General features: G+C 39.2%; 1 long non-coding RNA gene across 1 annotated transcript; it reads right to left on the bottom strand.

Moving 5' to 3' along the window:
- Positions 1–10,651: 10,651 nt before the first annotated feature.
- On the bottom strand, positions 10,652–17,372 carry LOC110456846. Its single transcript, XR_002463635.1, has 3 exons — positions 17,265–17,372; positions 12,907–13,042; positions 10,652–10,774 (listed from the first exon to the last, which is right to left on the bottom strand). It is a non-coding gene; the product is annotated as an uncharacterized LOC110456846 (long non-coding RNA).
- Between the last annotated feature and the right edge of the window lie 2,923 nt (positions 17,373–20,295).

Below are 20,295 nucleotides of genomic sequence, written 5' to 3'. Positions count from 1 at the left end.
TACACATTTCCCCCAGTGATATACCAATATCACAGTGTCTTACGGGACATGTTAGCCTTTTACTGTACACATTTCCCCCAGTGATATACCAATATCACAGTGTCTTACGGGACATGTTAGCCTTTTACTGTACACATTTCCCCCAGTGATATACCAATATCACAGTGTCTTACGGGACATGTTAGCCTTTTACTGTACACATTTCCCCCAGTGATATACCAATATCACAGTGTCTTACGGGACATGTTAGCCTTTTACTGTACACATTTCCCCCAGTGATATACCAATATCACAGTGTCTTACGGGACATGTTAGCCTTTTACTGTACACATTTCCCCCAGTGATATACCAATATCACAGTGTCTTACGGGACATGTTAGCCTTTTACTGTACACATTTCCCCCAGTGATATACCAATATCACAGTGTCTTACGGGACATGTTAGCCTTTTACTGTACACATTTCCCCCAGTGATATACCAATATCACAGTGTCTTACGGGACATGTTAGCCTTTTACTGTACACATTTCCCCCAGTGATATACCAATATCACAGTGTCTTACGGGACATGTTAGCCTTTTACTGTACACATTTCCCCCAGTGATATACCAATATCACAGTGTCTTACGGGACATGTTAGCCTTTTACTGTACACATTTCCCCCAGTGATATACCAATATCACAGTGTCTTACGGGACATGTTAGCCTTTTACTGTACACATTTCCCCCAGTGATATACCAATATCACAGTGTCTTACGGGACATGTTAGCCTTTTACTGTACACATTTCCCCCAGTGATATACCAATATCACAGTGTCTTACGGGACATGTTAGCCTTTTACTGTACACATTTCCCCCAGTGATATACCAATATCACAGTGTCTTACGGGACATGTTAGCCTTTTACTGTACACATTTCCCCCAGTGATATACCAATATCACAGTGTCTTACGGGACATGTTAGCCTTTTACTGTACACATTTCCCCCAGTGATATACCAATATCACAGTGTCTTACGGGACATGTTAGCCTTTTACTGTACACATTTCCCCCAGTGATATACCAATATCACAGTGTCTTACGGGACATGTTAGCCTTTTACTGTACACATTTCCCCCAGTGATATACCAATATCACAGTGTCTTACGGGACATGTTAGCCTTTTACTGTACACATTTCCCCCAGTGATATACCAATATCACAGTGTCTTACGGGACATGTTAGCCTTTTACTGTACACATTTCCCCCAGTGATATACCAATATCACAGTGTCTTACGGGACATGTTAGCCTTTTACTGTACACATTTCCCCCAGTGATATACCAATATCACAGTGTCTTACGGGACATGTTAGCCTTTTACTGTACACATTTCCCCCAGTGATATACCAATATCACAGTGTCTTACGGGACATGTTAGCCTTTTACTGTACACATTTCCCCCAGTGATATACCAATATCACAGTGTCTTACGGGACATGTTAGCCTTTTACTGTACACATTTCCCCCAGTGATATACCAATATCACAGTGTCTTACGGGACATGTTAGCCTTTTACTGTACACATTTCCCCCAGTGATATACCAATATCACAGTGTCTTACGGGACATGTTAGCCTTTTACTGTACACATTTCCCCCAGTGATATACCAATATCACAGTGTCTTACGGGACATGTTAGCCTTTTACTGTACACATTTCCCCCAGTGATATACCAATATCACAGTGTCTTACGGGACATGTTAGCCTTTTACTGTACACATTTCCCCCAGTGATATACCAATATCACAGTGTCTTACGGGACATGTTAGCCTTTTACTGTACACATTTCCCCCAGTGATATACCAATATCACAGTGTCTTACGGGACATGTTAGCCTTTTACTGTACACATTTCCCCCAGTGATATACCAATATCACAGTGTCTTACGGGACATGTTAGCCTTTTACTGTACACATTTCCCCCAGTGATATACCAATATCACAGTGTCTTACGGGACATGTTAGCCTTTTACTGTACACATTTCCCCCAGTGATATACCAATATCACAGTGTCTTACGGGACATGTTAGCCTTTTACTGTACACATTTCCCCCAGTGATATACCAATATCACAGTGTCTTACGGGACATGTTAGCCTTTTACTGTACACATTTCCCCCAGTGATATACCAATATCACAGTGTCTTACGGGACATGTTAGCCTTTTACTGTACACATTTCCCCCAGTGATATACCAATATCACAGTGTCTTACGGGACATGTTAGCCTTTTACTGTACACATTTCCCCCAGTGATATACCAATATCACAGTGTCTTACGGGACATGTTAGCCTTTTACTGTACACATTTCCCCCAGTGATATACCAATATCACAGTGTCTTACGGGACATGTTAGCCTTTTACTGTACACATTTCCCCCAGTGATATACCAATATCACAGTGTCTTACGGGACATGTTAGCCTTTTACTGTACACATTTCCCCCAGTGATATACCAATATCACAGTGTCTTACGGGACATGTTAGCCTTTTACTGTACACATTTCCCCCAGTGATATACCAATATCACAGTGTCTTACGGGACATGTTAGCCTTTTACTGTACACATTTCCCCCAGTGATATACCAATATCACAGTGTCTTACGGGACATGTTAGCCTTTTACTGTACACATTTCCCCCAGTGATATACCAATATCACAGTGTCTTACGGGACATGTTAGCCTTTTACTGTACACATTTCCCCCAGTGATATACCAATATCACAGTGTCTTACGGGACATGTTAGCCTTTTACTGTACACATTTCCCCCAGTGATATACCAATATCACAGTGTCTTACGGGACATGTTAGCCTTTTACTGTACACATTTCCCCCAGTGATATACCAATATCACAGTGTCTTACGGGACATGTTAGCCTTTTACTGTACACATTTCCCCCAGTGATATACCAATATCACAGTGTCTTACGGGACATGTTAGCCTTTTACTGTACACATTTCCCCCAGTGATATACCAATATCACAGTGTCTTACGGGACATGTTAGCCTTTTACTGTACACATTTCCCCCAGTGATATACCAATATCACAGTGTCTTACGGGACATGTTAGCCTTTTACTGTACACATTTCCCCCAGTGATATACCAATATCACAGTGTCTTACGGGACATGTTAGCCTTTTACTGTACACATTTCCCCCAGTGATATACCAATATCACAGTGTCTTACGGGACATGTTAGCCTTTTACTGTACACATTTCCCCCAGTGATATACCAATATCACAGTGTCTTACGGGACATGTTAGCCTTTTACTGTACACATTTCCCCCAGTGATATACCAATATCACAGTGTCTTACGGGACATGTTAGCCTTTTACTGTACACATTTCCCCCAGTGATATACCAATATCACAGTGTCTTACGGGACATGTTAGCCTTTTACTGTACACATTTCCCCCAGTGATATACCAATATCACAGTGTCTTACGGGACATGTTAGCCTTTTACTGTACACATTTCCCCCAGTGATATACCAATATCACAGTGTCTTACGGGACATGTTAGCCTTTTACTGTACACATTTCCCCCAGTGATATACCAATATCACAGTGTCTTACGGGACATGTTAGCCTTTTACTGTACACATTTCCCCCAGTGATATACCAATATCACAGTGTCTTACGGGACATGTTAGCCTTTTACTGTACACATTTCCCCCAGTGATATACCAATATCACAGTGTCTTACGGGACATGTTAGCCTTTTACTGTACACATTTCCCCCAGTGATATACCAATATCACAGTGTCTTACGGGACATGTTAGCCTTTTACTGTACACATTTCCCCCAGTGATATACCAATATCACAGTGTCTTACGGGACATGTTAGCCTTTTACTGTACACATTTCCCCCAGTGATATACCAATATCACAGTGTCTTACGGGACATGTTAGCCTTTTACTGTACACATTTCCCCCAGTGATATACCAATATCACAGTGTCTTACGGGACATGTTAGCCTTTTACTGTACACATTTCCCCCAGTGATATACCAATATCACAGTGTCTTACGGGACATGTTAGCCTTTTACTGTACACATTTCCCCCAGTGATATACCAATATCACAGTGTCTTACGGGACATGTTAGCCTTTTACTGTACACATTTCCCCCAGTGATATACCAATATCACAGTGTCTTACGGGACATGTTAGCCTTTTACTGTACACATTTCCCCCAGTGATATACCAATATCACAGTGTCTTACGGGACATGTTAGCCTTTTACTGTACACATTTCCCCCAGTGATATACCAATATCACAATGTCTTACGGGACATGTTAGCCTTTTACTGTACACATTCTACCAATATCACTGTGTCTTACGGGACATGTTAGCCTTTTACTGTACACATTCCCCCAGTGATATACCAATATCACTGTGTCTTACGTGACATGTTAGCCTTTTACTGTACACATTTCCCCCAGTGATATACCAATATCACAGTGTCTTACGGGACATGTTCGCCTTTTACTGTACAAACTACCCAAATAATATACCATTGAATTTGTCATCATCCAGCCACCACTAACCCGGTTATCACAGTGTCTTACGGGGCAGAATAGCCTTTTACTGTACAAACTTACCCCAGTTATACACCAAGCAATAACTAACCCGGTTATCACAAAATGACGTATAGGACAAATAAGCCTTATACTTTACAAAATTATTCATTCTAGAACTTCAGTTGCCTCCAGTGTGTTATTGGTAATGCGTATTCTTCCTTCTGTTTACCAAATAACGTTTATTTTATAAGCTAAATCAATTCCAATTAATCTGGCTTTGGTAAAATTGAAACAATAAAATCAAAATAACAACGACCTGCACAGACTCGTGGGCAGCACTACAAAATAATAAAAATCGAAACTTAAAAATGTTTCATACAGAACATTATCTTTCGTATATATAGGACCTTAACACTCTGTCACCCGCTCTGAATTCAGATACTGTGTCACGTGGGAAAAGCAGCTAGAAATGACATGGTTACCACACCTGTCACGCTGGTGGGAAATATAAAAATTACTGCGTTCCCAACACGATTCCAGGTTTTGTTTTTGTGCGTGTTTTACGTCCTATTCCAGTGAAAAACGTTTTACGAGCAGGTAGATTGTAGTTTAACTGGTACGAATACACTGGAAGACAATACTGGCTGATTATGATGTAATAAACATACTAATGTGTAAGTTACTGCATTGATTTGATACTAAATTACAACCGAAATTAAGACAATTTTGGGGATCAAATTTTGGTAATAAGTTCTACGGTATACTATTTAAGGAGACCAAGGAAAAGGGTATATTAAAATCATGCTATATTATTAGAATGTTTCATAATTTATATCACTGGTGTCTGTTAATGTACATTTAGTTCTTTTATGTTTTTGATGTTGTTTGTTCTATCGTTATCTCTGGAATGCCTTAATCGTTTTTCTCTGGTTCATTACGTTTTCAGAGGTGTCCTACATTTTATCTACATTGAACATACAGCAGTATCGATTTATAAATGATGGTGAATTACTTGACTTTTAACTCTATTAAGGTTAATCCTTTTATAACATGAGTATAATATTTTTATAAAACTGAGTACGTCGTATCTGTCTGTCTATATCTGATATATAGCGTTGATATCATTCGAGACGAACTTCCTTTTTAAAATTACATTACTAATTTATTCGCACCCACCCACCCTATCACTTATATGGAAAAATACTCAATTATTGATAAACGATCTACCTCAGATAACATATTCAGCGACCGATTAATGAACTGAGAAGTCCCAACAGTATGATAAACCCCAGACACAGAGACTAGGTAGGCCTGTCATAGATACAACCACTGATACATAGATACAAGGGCCATTCAATACATTCTGTCACGAGTGTAAGAAATCACATGTATGGTGTTTACAGTTAGATCTTGCTATCACAATCCTTTGAACATATCCTTTTAGCAAAACCTCACTTTTGCAATGACACTTTCCATACCGTAAACGCTGTTCGGTAGTCACCCTTGGTATACTGGCGAGAAACAGGAAGATTGCACTTCCCAGTGCACTTTTTTTCTCTAGTTAAAGAAACAGGAAGAAGTCTTAGAGACTTAGAACTGGTGAATAGGTTAGGCAGTCAATCTGTACTACCACCTCTTGCCCCTAAAGCGTCTAAACAATATTACGTTTCTGGGATGAAGCATTGTCGTGAATTAGTTGAATGCCATTCAATCATTACATGGGGTCGCAATAACCATACTTTTTCAATATATTTTTAGCACATTTCAAACGTTTGGCCTTTTGTCCATGTGTCAGCAAATGTTTAATTCAAAGCACTTGATCAGATGTGATTTTACTGCCTTCTGAAATGTCAGCCATATAAGCTATCTCAGAAACAGTATAACGGCCATCATCCTCAAGTATTGCTTTCACAGCAGCAATGTTCTTCTTTAATGCTGCATCAACTGGCCTGCCTGGCCGCGTGTCTTCTTTGATGACAACTTTACCATTCTTGAATTTGTTCTCCATCCTGAAAACAGTTCTCAATGCGACGACAGACGTGCCTTTTGTGCTGCACAACTATTTATGTATCTGTTTTGGGATTATCTGTAAAGCACCACGTGATCTTATATAGGAGTGTATTTCAGATTTAGTCTCAACCTTCATTTTAACATTGAAAAGTAGCCACTAGTCACGAGTGCGTACCTTTCGGCAATGAATAACTTGTTAAAATCTTGTCGGATAATGTCAGAATTCTTTCAAGGAGCGAAACTTTTCTATTGTCCGTTTGAACGGGAGCTTTGTGGTGACCATGTATTGAATGGCCCTCGTCCAGCTAACGATACCAATGACATAGCTATAAAGAGACGTAGAACATGACAATGTATCTCATGTTCCACCCGGGAAACCTGGCAAATATTTTCCACTATCGACAGGTATAACTTATATTTAGTATCTATAGATTGGATCAGGCTTTTTCACTATCTAAACAAAAAGCATAGGTATGTTGTATATACATACTATAGTTCATTATAAATCGTTATTCCCCACAAAATATGTATAATATAAAACTTTAATTCATATCACAGGTATATTCAATTTAATGTTTACTTATTCAAAACAAAAAACGCTGTTCTTTCTAAACATTTTCTTCATGTTGGTAAGTATGGAATATGATAAGTTCTTTTACACAACCAATAAAATTGTATATGTGACGTTTCGATGACTAGTACGATATGTACATTGTCACATTCATCAGACAAATGACCAGTGAAGCGTATGCACACAAAGGTGTAAAATGTGTACGAGTTGTCCACAAAATCGATGTCGATTCAGCTACGCTGTAAGCGTATGCACAATAGTTATGTATGTAACGAAATGACTCGATGTTTACTACTTGGTCAGTATGTTGTTCGTATCATAGCATGGGGTAAGCCTAACAAACTTAACACTATACCGTGCCATACGGCCATTTCCTCCAGTCTGAAAAGAATGTCTGAAGAGTAGTATATGAATATTAAAGCATGCATAAAATCAATATGATTAATCAATTAAAACTATTTTGAACAAGAAAATGTTTTATAAATTATACATATGTTCTTGCTCCCGCATTGATAGACATAGACACAGTTGTACAATTAGCATAAAATTAATTGAGCGTACTGCCGGTTTCATCTAAGTCAGTGAAGCAGAAAAAACGGTCGCAGTGACTTGATATGCTGGTGTGTTATAGGTAGCTCATGGGATCTATCCACAATGCATCCACGTTTGCGATGTAACGACACTTTTCATTGGTTAATTACGGCTATCATGATCTATCCATCGTTAAGGTGTGATGACTGTTGGACTTTTATTATCAGGGTAATGGAACTGAACGTAAATTCTAACCAAAGTCATGCAGCGAAGTGAGACAAATGCCACAGTGACCTATATTAGTGATAGCTGTGAAGAAAGCATCAAGATGTATCACTCAACACGCCAAGTTTGATGGCTGCTGGATTTCTATTATCAGGGTAGTGGAACTGAACGTAAATTCTAACCAAAGTCAATGAAGTGGAAAAGAAAATCACAGTAACTACATTATCTTGCTCCAAAAGCGCCTGTGCAATATTGCTGTTATGGGATGAAGCATTGTCGTGGATTAGTTGAATGCCATCCAATTATTTACTTGGAGTCGCAATAACCATACTTGTACTTTTAGCATATTTCAAAAGTTTGGCGTTTTGGTTAGATGTGAGCAAATGGGTGATCCACTGCTTCTTTAATTCAAAGCAATTGATCAGATGTGATTTTACTGCCTTCTGAAATGGCAGCCACATGAACTATTTCAGAAACAGCATAACGACATCATCCTCAATTGTTACTTTCGTAGCAGCAATATTCTTCTGTGATGCTGCAACAACTACCCTGTCTGGACAAGTTTCCTCTTTGATATCAACTTTACCATTCTTTAATTTGTTCACCCACCTGAAAACAGTTCTCAATGCAATGGAAGAGGTGTTTTTTTATCCTGTGCAACTATGCATGTATCTGTTTTGGGGGTATATGTAAAGCACCGTGTACTTTAACATAGGAGTGTATTTCAGATTTAGTCTTAACCTGTATTTCAACATCGGAAAGTGGCCACTAGTCACGAATCAAATCTTTTAATAATAAATTGTTTATCTCTTGTCGGATGAAGTCGATTGTTTTGCAGGTGCACTTTTAAATAATGGTACAGTCTTCCAAGGAGCTGATCTATTATATTGCCCGTGTGAACGGGAGCTGTGTGATGATAGAATTTATGAAATAACCCTCGTAACCATAGTGGGTGTTCACGCATCTGTGCCACAATTACATATTTAAGGAGATACATAGAACGTTACTGTAACAATGTAACTTATTTTCAAACCTGGAAACCGGGCAAATATTTTCCATCAGCCACAGGTATAACTTATATTGAGTATTTACATGCATGCAGTGATTTCTCCTAGATTGGATCAGGCTTTTCCTCCCCAATGTTTACTAACATCACACGTATTTATATATAGATATAGAATCTTACATTCGTGTCTATGTCATACTGAATTTATTGAACGAGTTTAATAAATTCAAGACATCAATGACACGAATGTGAAATTCTATTTATCACATAATTTGAAAAAATAAATTAAACACAATTATGTGTAATCAGCTGACTCCATTGGTTTAACACCAAAGTACTATGATCATAGAATTGGCGTTCCCATCAGTGCAAAGTAGTTAAGATTTTTCCCGATTTTTATCTTACAATGTACATTTTAAAATGCAATGAAAAAAGTAATGACAAAATATACATTATAATAACAGCAAATGAATTATGCTGTACAGTTAATAGGGAAAGCATCTGTAGTAGCGTAGGAATGTGTTCCCACAGTTTTGACCACGCTTTCGCAGCACCATTAGGTTTTATTACACATGTGTAATACCATATTTATGACATGGTCGTATGGCATAGTAAAATGGGTCAGTAATGTAGTAAGATAATTTATTATGTATCGTTATTTCTAACAAAACTCGTGTATAAAAGGTAACTTCAATACATATCACAGGTATGTTCAATTTAGTTACATATTAAAAACGCTGTTCGTATCATAAGTTACTTTATACATATTATTTCTCGATGCAGTAGGCTTACAAAGTAAATATTATGCTGTTCCTAACAGACCTTTCTTCCATTTAATACTCCACAGTGCTACTAAAGATCTAGACTGCAAAAGAATTGTCTAAAGAGTTCCGTAGTATATGAAGAATAAGGGAATACTTTTTTAAATTAAATTAATAAGGCTAAACGTAAATTCTAACCAAAGTCATTGGAGTGGAAAAGAAAGGTCATAGTGACCTATACTTGATTAATAAGCAACAAATGATTTCCAATGGGGAAAAAAGATGAAAATATAGAGTGACGTTTGATCTATATTTTCATATTTGATATATTTGTGTAAAAATCATCAAATCACATCAAAATGTGAAATTTCATGACTTCTGAACTTCTATTATTTGAGCTTTGAGTTAAACACTCAAAGTCTAACCAAAGTAAGTGAAATGAAAAATGGAGGTCACGCAGCAACCATTACCCGATATAAGTGAGTGACACAGAGGCCGATCAGGTTCGTTACCGGATCTTTTTTTATCTATTTAGTATGGCTTATGCCTGTGTCACTCACTTATATCGGGTAATGGTTGCTGCGTGACCTCCATTTTTCATTTCACTTACTTTGGTTAGACTTTGAGTCCAAAAGTCACGAAATTTCACATTTTCATGTGAGTTGATGATTTCTACACAAATGTATCAAATATGAAAATATAGATCAAACGTCACTCTATATTTTCATCTTTATCAAAATAAATAAACAAATAAAGGATATAAAAACACTAATTAAAAAAGGACCGTTCCGGAACCTGATCGGCTTCTGTACTATACCCGACCGATATGCTTTTAAATTGTTTTATACAAGGACAAAAACAGAACACAACTGACAAGAGAAAAAAGGGGGCGCAACTTACAAGGACGAAAGGGGGTTAAACGTCGTTTTGAGAAGACTATAGGTGACATTAATTTGTTTAAAATGACACCAACAAGCAATGTTTACGAATAAGTATTTAATTGTATTTTTCCATATGATAAAACATCAATAGATAATTGATATAAATGCCCAGTGGGTATCGCCGGACAAAGGATGTTTCAATCAGCCCATTATGTGGTCATATCTGAAACAAAACAAAAATCATATACTGTAAATGAATGCGATTTCGTGGGCTAGGCAATTTCACGTATTTTGCTGGACCGGCAATCTCGAATTCGAATGTTTCGCAAACAAGTATGAATTAAAATCCTTTCAAAAATACGTATAATGCACAATCAAAACATGTCAGCATTCGTATAATAAAGCCGTTTAAATATTCAGTACAAGTCAGAAAATTTTACGATCAGATTATTAAACGAAAGGAGGAGACATCAAAACAAAAGAAAGTCAACATAAACCGCAACATAGAAGAGACTATTTCGACACTTCAGTACCAACACGAATAAGGAGAATGAACTGAGGAAACACCAACACAAAAGGTAAGACAACATGAACATCCGCATAAAGGAGACGAATTCGACACGTCAGTACCAACACGAATAAGGAAAATGAACTGAGGAAACACCAACACAAAAGGAAAGACAACATGAACATCCGCATAAAGGAGACGAATTCGACACTTCAGTACCAACACGAATAAGGAAAATGAACTGAGGAAACACCAACACAAAAGGAAAGACAACATGAACATCCGCATAAAGGAGACGAATTCGACACTTCAGTACCAACACGAATAAGGAAAATGAACTGAGGAAACACCAACACAAAAGGAAAGACAACATGAACATCCGCATAAAGGAGACGAATTCGACACTTCAGTACCAACACGAATAAGGAAAATGAACTGAGGAAACACCAACACAAAAGGAAAGACAACATGAACATCCGCATAAAGGAGACGAATTCGACACTTCAGTACCAACACGAATAAGGAAAATGAACTGAGGAAACACCAACACAAAAGGAAAGACAACATGAACATCCGCATAAAGGAGACGAATTCGACACTTCAGTACCAACACGAATAAGGAAAATGAACTGAGGAAACACCAACACAAAAGGAAAGACAACATGAACATCCGCATAAAGGAGACGAATTCGACACTTCAGTACCAACACGAATAAGGAAAATGAACTGAGGAAACACCAACACAAAAGGAAAGACAACATGAACATCCGCATAAAGGAGACGAATTCGACACTTCAGTACCAACACGAATAAGGAAAATGAACTGAGGAAACACCAACACAAAAGGAAAGACAACATGAACATCCGCATAAAGGAGACGAATTCGACACTTCAGTACCAACACGAATAAGGAAAATGAACTGAGGAAACACCAACACAAAAGGAAAGACAACATGAACATCCGCATAAAGGAGACGAATTCGACACTTCAGTACCAACACGAATAAGGAAAATGAACTGAGGAAACACCAACACAAAAGGAAAGACAACATGAACATCCGCATAAAGGAGACGAATTCGACACGTCAGTACCAACACGAATAAGGAGAATGAACTAAGGAAACACCAACACAAAAGGAAAGACAACATGAACATCCGCATAAAGGAGAATATTTCGACACTTCAGTACCAACACGAATAAGGAGAATGAACTGAGGAGACACCAAAACAAAAGGAAAGAAAACATGAACATCCGCATAAAGGAGACGAGTTCGACACTTCACTACCAACCCGAATAAGGAGAATGAACTGAGGAGACACCAAAACAAAAGGAAAGACAACATGAACATCCGCATAAAGGAGACGAATTCGACACTTCAGTACCAACCCGAATAAGGAAAATGAACTGAGGAAACACCAACACAAAAGGAAAGACAACATGAACATCCGCATAGAAGAGAATATTTCGACACTTCAGTACCAACACGAATAAGGAAAATGAACTGAGGAAACACCAACACAAAAGGAAAGACAACATGAACATCCGCATAAAGGAGACGAGTTCGACACTTCAGTACCAACCCGAATAAGGAGAATGAACTGAGGAGACACCAAAACAAAAGGAAAGACAACATGAACATCCGCATAGAAGAGAATATTTCGACACTTCAACAGCGGAGACACCAAAACAAAAGGAAAAACAACATGAACATCCACATAAAAGAGAATATTTCGACATTTCAGTACCAATAGTAATAAGCAGAATAAACAGATGAGACACCAAAACAAAAGGAAAGTCAAGATGAATCCTCACATAGAAGAAACTATTTCGACGTTTCTGTACTCACGCGTGTAAAACACAATAATCTCGGCATTCTGCGGCCTCCTGGTTATCAAACGTCACACCGCTTGGGAGATTCTTATCCTGGAAGCATTGCATCTCACAGATTTGGAACTGTGTTATGAGTTGTGCTTGTACCATTACTGTAAGGATAGGAAAGCATGATAAAATGACAAGTTTTATCTTAACGAATTGTATCACAATCTAACTAAAAGCAGATCTCTAATTACACTACGTTACTCCATAACGTAGTTTAATGAGAGATCTGATTTTAATTAGATTGATTGTATCATAACTGTCAGGATAGAAAGCAGGATTAAATGACAAGTTTTATCTTACCGAATCGTATCATAACTGTTAGGTGGGAAAGCAGGACTAAATGACAAGTATAATCTTATGAATCGTACAATAACTGTAAGGATAGGAAATTAGGATCAAATGACAAGTAGCATCTTAATGAATTGCACCATAAGCGTAAGGGTGAGAAATCAGCATTTAATGAAAATTATAATGATAATTAATTGTAACATAACTTTAATGATTCTATAGCAGCAAAGGCAAATAAGAGTGAAATACTGTTTTACTGGTAAGCTAGCTTTTCCATCAAAGCAGCCTTCACTACTTTATCAAAATCAAGTGTGGTAAGTGACTGGGTAGGTATCGCTCGCTGTGACCCTGCGGTACCTTGTAAGTCAGATATGACTCCGTGATACCTTGTAAATCGGATATGACCCCGTGGTACCTTGTAAGTCGGATATGACCCCGTGGTACATTGTTAGGTGGATATAATCATGTGGTACATTGTGATTCGGATATGACCCCGTGGTACCGTGTAAGTCGGATATGACCCCGTGGTACCTTGTAAGTAGGATATGACCCCGTGATACCTTTTAAGTCGGATATGACCCCGTGGTTCCTTGTAAGTCGGATATGTCCCCGTGGTACATTGTAAGGCGGATATGATCATGTGGTACATTGTAAGTCGGATTTGACCCCGTGGTACCTTGTAAGTAGGATATGACCCCGTGATACCTTGTAAGTCGGATATGACCCCGTGGTACCTTGTAAGTCGGATATGGCCCCGTGGAACATTGTAAGGCGGATATAATCATGCGGCACATTGTAAGTCGGATATGACCCCGTGGTACCGTGTTAGGCAGATATGACCCTGTGGTACTTTGTAAGGCGGATATGATGATGTGGTACCGTGTAAGGCGGATATAAACCTGTGGTACCTTGTAAGGCGGATATGACCCCGTGGTACCGTGTAAGGCAGATATGACCCTGTGGTACATTGTTAGTCGGAAATGACCCCGTGGTACCTTGTAAGGCAGATATGACCCTTTGGTACATTGTAAGGTGGATATGATCATGTGGTACATTGTAAGTCGGATATGACCCCGTGGTACCTTGTAAGGCAAATATGACCCCGTGGTACCTTGTAAGGCAGATATGATCATGTGGTACCTTGTAAGGCGGATATGACCACGTGGTACCTTGTAGGGCAGATATGATCAGGTGGTACCTTGTAAGGCGGATATGACCCTGTGGTACCTTGTAAGGCGGATATGACCCTGTGGTACCTTGTCAGGCGGATATGATGATGTGGTTTATTGTAAGGCGGATATGATCATGTGGTACATTGTATGGCGGATATGACCCTGTGGTTCATTGTATGGCGGATATGACCCTGTGGTACCTTGTAAGGCGGATATGACCCTGCGGTACCGTGTAAGGCGGATATGGCCCTGTGGTTCATTGTATGGCGGATATGACCCTGTGGTTCATTGTATGGCGGATATTACCCTGTGGTACCTTGTCAGGCGGATATGATGATGTGGTACCTTGTCAGGCGGATATGATGATGTGGTACCATGTAAGGCAGATATGACCCTGTGGTTCATTGTATGGCGGATATGACCCTGTAGTTCATTGTATGGCAGATATGACCCTCTGGTTCATTGTATGGCGGATATGACCCTGTGGTACCTTGTAAGGCGGATATGACCCTGCGGTACCGTGTAAGGCGGATATGGCCCTGTGGTTCATTGTATGGCGGATATGACCCTGTGGTACCTTGTATGGCGGGTATGACCCTGTGGTTCATTGTAAGGCGGATATGATCATGTGGTACATTGTAAGGCGGATATAACCCTGTGGTTCATTGTAAGGCGGATATGATCATGTGGTACATTGTCTGGCGGATAAGACTCTGTGGTACCTTGTAAGGCGGATATGCCCCCGTGATACCTTGTCAGGCGGATATGATCAAGTGGTCATGTTAGGCGGATATGATCATGTGGTACCTTGTATGGCGGATATGACCCTGTGGTTCATTGTAAGGCGGATATGATCATGTGGTACATTGTATGGCGGATATGACCCTGTGGTACCTTGTAAGGCGGATTTGACCCTGTGGTACCTTGTATGGCTGATATGACCCTGTGGTTCATTGTAAGGCGGATATGATCATGTGGTACATTGTATGGCGGATATGACCCTGTGGTACCTTGTAAGGCGGATATGACCCTGTGTTACCTTGTCAGGCGGATATGTTGATGTGGTTCATATGATCATGTGGTACATTGTATGGTACCTTGTATGGCGGATATGACCCTGTGGTTCATTGTATGGCGGATATTACCCTGTGGTACCTTGTCAGGCGGATATGATCATGTGGTTCATTGTATGGCGGATATGTCCCTGTAGTTCATTGTATGGCGGATATGACCCTTTGGTTCATTGTATGGCGGATATGACCCTGTGGTACCTTGTATGGCGGATATGACCCTGTGGTTCCTTGTAAGGCAGATATGTTGATGTGGTTCATTGTATGGCGGATAGGACCCTGTGGTACCTTGTAAGGCGGATATGACCCTGTGTTACCTTGTCAGGCGGATATGTTGATGTGGTTCATTGTATGGCGGATATGACCCTGTGGTTCATTGTAAGGCGGATATGACCCTGTGGTACCTTGTAAGGCAGATATGTTGATGTGGTGTCAGGCGGATATGTTGATGTGGTTCATTACCTTGTAAGGCGGATATGACCCTGTGGTACCTTGTATGGCGGATATGACCCCGTGGTACCTTGTCAGGCGGATATGATCATGTGGTTCATTGTATGGCGAATATGGCCCTGTAGTTCATTGTATGGCGGATATGACCCCGTGGTACATTGTAATACGGATATGACCCTGTGGTACCGTGTTAGGCAAATATGACCCTGTGGTACCTTGTAAAGCGGATATGATGATATGGTTCCTTGTAAGGCGGATATGATCATGTGGTACCGTCTCAGGCGGATATGACCCTGTGGTTCCTTGTATGGCGGATATGACCCTGTGGTTCATTGTAAGGCGGATATGATCATGTGGTTCCGTGTTAGGCAGATATGATCATGTGGTTCCGTGTTAGGCAGATATGATCATGTGGTTCATTGTAAGGCAGTTTCATATGGGCATTGAAGGTGCTTGGGTACACAGATAGAACTCACCGGATTCCCAAGGTCAGGTCTCGGATGAAAAGAGTTAGGTAACAGCCAAGGAATTTGAGGGGAAAATACTTCGTACTAGCAAGCTACAGTTTTTAGTGATGCGTGAAAACCATTGAACTCGCTCATCCGTTCAGCGACACCGAGCGAGGTCAGAGGCTGAATCAGTGCTCGATCGTAAGATACAATAGCTAGCCGATTTGACACAGCAATAAATATTGCAATAAACTCCCAAAAATTCAAAGTCAAGTTACTATGGCAATGTGTAAACAAAGGAATAATTTACATGGACACCCCTGAAAAAGTACAAGGAGAATAAGATCAGGTGTTCCGGAATAGTAAGTGTCGTCTGCTTTATAAACGATAGCCCCTCGTGAAAATCTAGGCTAAATCCAAGTAAAGTCACTTCATTATAGACAGAACAGGGAAAGTGGCAAGCTTAAGCGAACACAAGAAACACATATCGCATGCTATATTAAAATCGTACTTATTATTATTTCCTTATTTTGAAATGTAAATGAAATGCAAGGTTTGATGGTAAAATTAAAATGATTCTCTAGCGTATAAATATAAGACGTTTGACACATTGAACAGTAACCAGACAGTAGCATTTGTTACGACGAGTGGTGCAGTGGATAATGCACTCGCCTTTCACCGAGGCGGCCGGGGGGTCGNCCCCCCCCCCCCCCCCCCCCTCCCCTGCGCTAACATCCGGAGCAACAAGAGCGATCAATGTCAGTTTCATAATTGTTGTAAAATAAATAAAGTTTATATAAAGACAAGCAAAAAACAGCTGAAAAAACACAAAGGATCCAGCAATGGTTTTTACGTTTCATATTTAAAAGCATGCTCAGAATACTTCCTACTACCTACCAGCACCTATTAAACAGGTGAGCGTGAGTAAAAGCAGAAGGCGGCCCATGGTGTCAGCTGTCGGTGTGGAAATGACGACCTCAGAAACACTGACACAGTAACTCTCCTTATCAGCCCATGTCCAAAGACAAATACATGTCAACAGTGGTTACAACGTCCTCTATAAGTTTGTTTCAAATTATGTTAAAAATTAAAAGTCATTTAAAAAAAATAGAACAGTTCACCACAAGGTCGAACTAAGAGCAGCTCGTGAAGGCAAACTATTACTGAGAAATCAAACACAAAAGGGAAAACATATACACGTCTAAAGAATTCTGGGTCAAAACAAGGTACTCTCTGAAATAGTACACGCGTTTGTCTTCTCGTGTTGAAAATCTTTTTTTTTTCATTTATTATGCATTTATAAGATGTGATATCATTTTCTATTTCACAACTTACGGGTTTTCTTTAAAGGAACCTCTTCTCGTCCCAAGAAAACAAAGTTGATTTGGTATCATTCATATCGTGTCACACATTAACACAATGCTGATGGAAGGTGGGACTATACAAACTAAAACACAGCAGTATTTACAAAGCACGTTTCCAATGCTGACCACATAAAAGACGAAACTTAGATACAATCGATATCGTTGTTAATATAGTACAGTTGAAAAGCATTATTTCCCCCTAAAATAACACAATTCCGATGAATTGATAATATTAGACTTGGCATCCATAGACGTCCATATTAGTTGTACTCCATATATTGATGGATTAAATCCGTCCATAACCTATGGTAGTTAGTTTTACCTTACATAAACCGTGAAATAGGGTGGACATATTTTGGACAGAAAGAAGTTAAGAAGTTTAACAGATGGCAAATATTTGCATCAAAACACAGCAAGGGAATTCCGAAGTGTAATCAAAGCCATCTAGATCAAATTATGAACAAAGGAAAGATTAACATGGAGATCCTTTAAAAGAACAAGGAGAATCAGACCAGGTGTTTCGGAAGTGTAAGCGTCATCTGCTCCATCGATGACACCCGCCATGTAATCTAGGTCAAATCCAAGAAATGCCACGCTCACGTCCACGCATCGAGAACTCAGGTAGTGACAGCCAAACCACAAGGTAAGCTAGTGAGAATTATAAAAGTGAGATCGAACTGATATAAGGCAACAACAGTTATCAGCAGTAAAAACGGACGACGACAATGTCTGTCCCCAAAACCTGAGGTGAAAACATGTGTCAAAGGTGTTTTCTGTACCACATATGGTACATAGTGTAATATTTCATAGAACAAAACCAGGTCATTGTGTGAGGGCATTTCTTCCTCGCAGAGTTAAGCCTCCCAGGTTGTAAATCGTGCTTACGTATTTATTGGTGAAAGGGACGCAACTGTCTATAGAATACTTAAATTTAAATTTGTTTTTGTGTATACTTTAACACGTGCATTCCATAACCAGGGAAAGCTTATAAATGTATACTCCGAAATGTAAATAATTTACTGAACGTGTAATGCTTTAGTGTGGTATGTTTACGTTTATAGACAACCCTACCCCTAGACATAATATATAGAGAACTACATGTTCTCAGTATATATCTATCATTTAACAACAGAACAAGGACCCTTGCAAAATATACAAGCATAATAAAACAGAGTGCAAAAGTAATATGGTTCTCTACTTCATCGACGATTGGTTTGGTTTTTGTTTAGTATTGTTTACCGTCCAATCAACAGCTTGAGTTTAAGGACGGCCTTCCCTGTGTGCGAGATGCATGCGTGTAGTTTATGGGTGTGCCTCGTGATACCGTAATGGTCATTATTATTTTTTTCTCAAATAAATTAATTCAAAGATCTTCATAACGTAGCTTAATGTTGTGCTGTTATATCGCGGTTCTCCAGATCGATATATAATATAAATGAAGAGATTTTCCAAATGTAATTAGAAACAAACGCTTTGCCACAGGACTAACACTCCAATCTACAGTCGATATATATCCGAGAGACCGAGGATGCGCAAAAAACAACAACAAAAGAATGCCAAAGTACCAACAAAACTAAACTTCGAACTCAAAATCGTTAAAACTAAGGCAAAATAAAAACAAAGGAATAATTTACATGGAGACCCTTGAAAAGTACAAGGAGAATAGTGTCTTCTGCTTCCTGGATGATGAGAGACAGTATGACCAGAGGCTTCGGAAGGTATGGCGATTTTACACAAAATGCGTCACCAGTCATGATGTCTTCCGTCAGCTGTTTCTGTCAAATAGAGAGCTACAGCTTCCACACAATACAATCAAAAGAACTTAACTAAATAAATCCTTGAAAATCGATGTGTTTAAACTTAATTCAAATACATATTTACATATGTATACTTGTATATAAAACGTGTATGATTTGGTCAGAAGAATCAGTGGTAAAAGATCAATCATCCAAAACAAAAGACAAAAAGCTGCACCAAACATGTTATGGTTGGGTTCTCCGTTTCCATGGAACAGCTGCATCTGCATCAAAGCCAAATAAAAAAAAGATACAATTGGCCAACAAATAGACTAAAAGTCAAAGGCGTCATAAATCTGTAAACAAAGCCATGGTACAAAGGTCCTGACTTACGTCATTGACTCGCATGGAGGACTCCCTCTGTCGCCTCATAAATCCCTTCAATTGTCTTCACTCCAAAAGACGTACAAACCACCTGATCACTCATAGTACAAAACCATCAAAGCTAAAGTACGTGCAAATACAACAAGCAACGCATGTCGAAACTACACAGGAGTAAGACATATCTTTAAAATGGGAATTGGATTGCATATGTGGTGATAAAATCTAAAACATTTGCATATCTATGGAATTAGTGTTGTTAGAAATTTCTTCATTATTGTTCATTAGAAACGGCACAACTCTCAGAACTTTGAAACAAAAACGTACAACTCGTAACAAATACAACTGCAGACTCCTGTGTAGTTAGTGTTATTAGAAAATCCTTAATTCATTAGAACAATCAGGAAAGAAACAACTCGTAAAAAATACAACTGCAGACTCCTGTGT

Source organism: Mizuhopecten yessoensis, unplaced genomic scaffold (assembly GCF_002113885.1).
Source record: "Mizuhopecten yessoensis strain PY_sf001 unplaced genomic scaffold, ASM211388v2 scaffold8931, whole genome shotgun sequence".
Lineage (NCBI taxonomy): Eukaryota > Metazoa > Mollusca > Bivalvia > Pectinida > Pectinidae > Mizuhopecten > Mizuhopecten yessoensis.
Note: the sequence above shows the minus strand (reverse complement) of the source record. Positions and strands in the feature narration are given on the sequence as shown.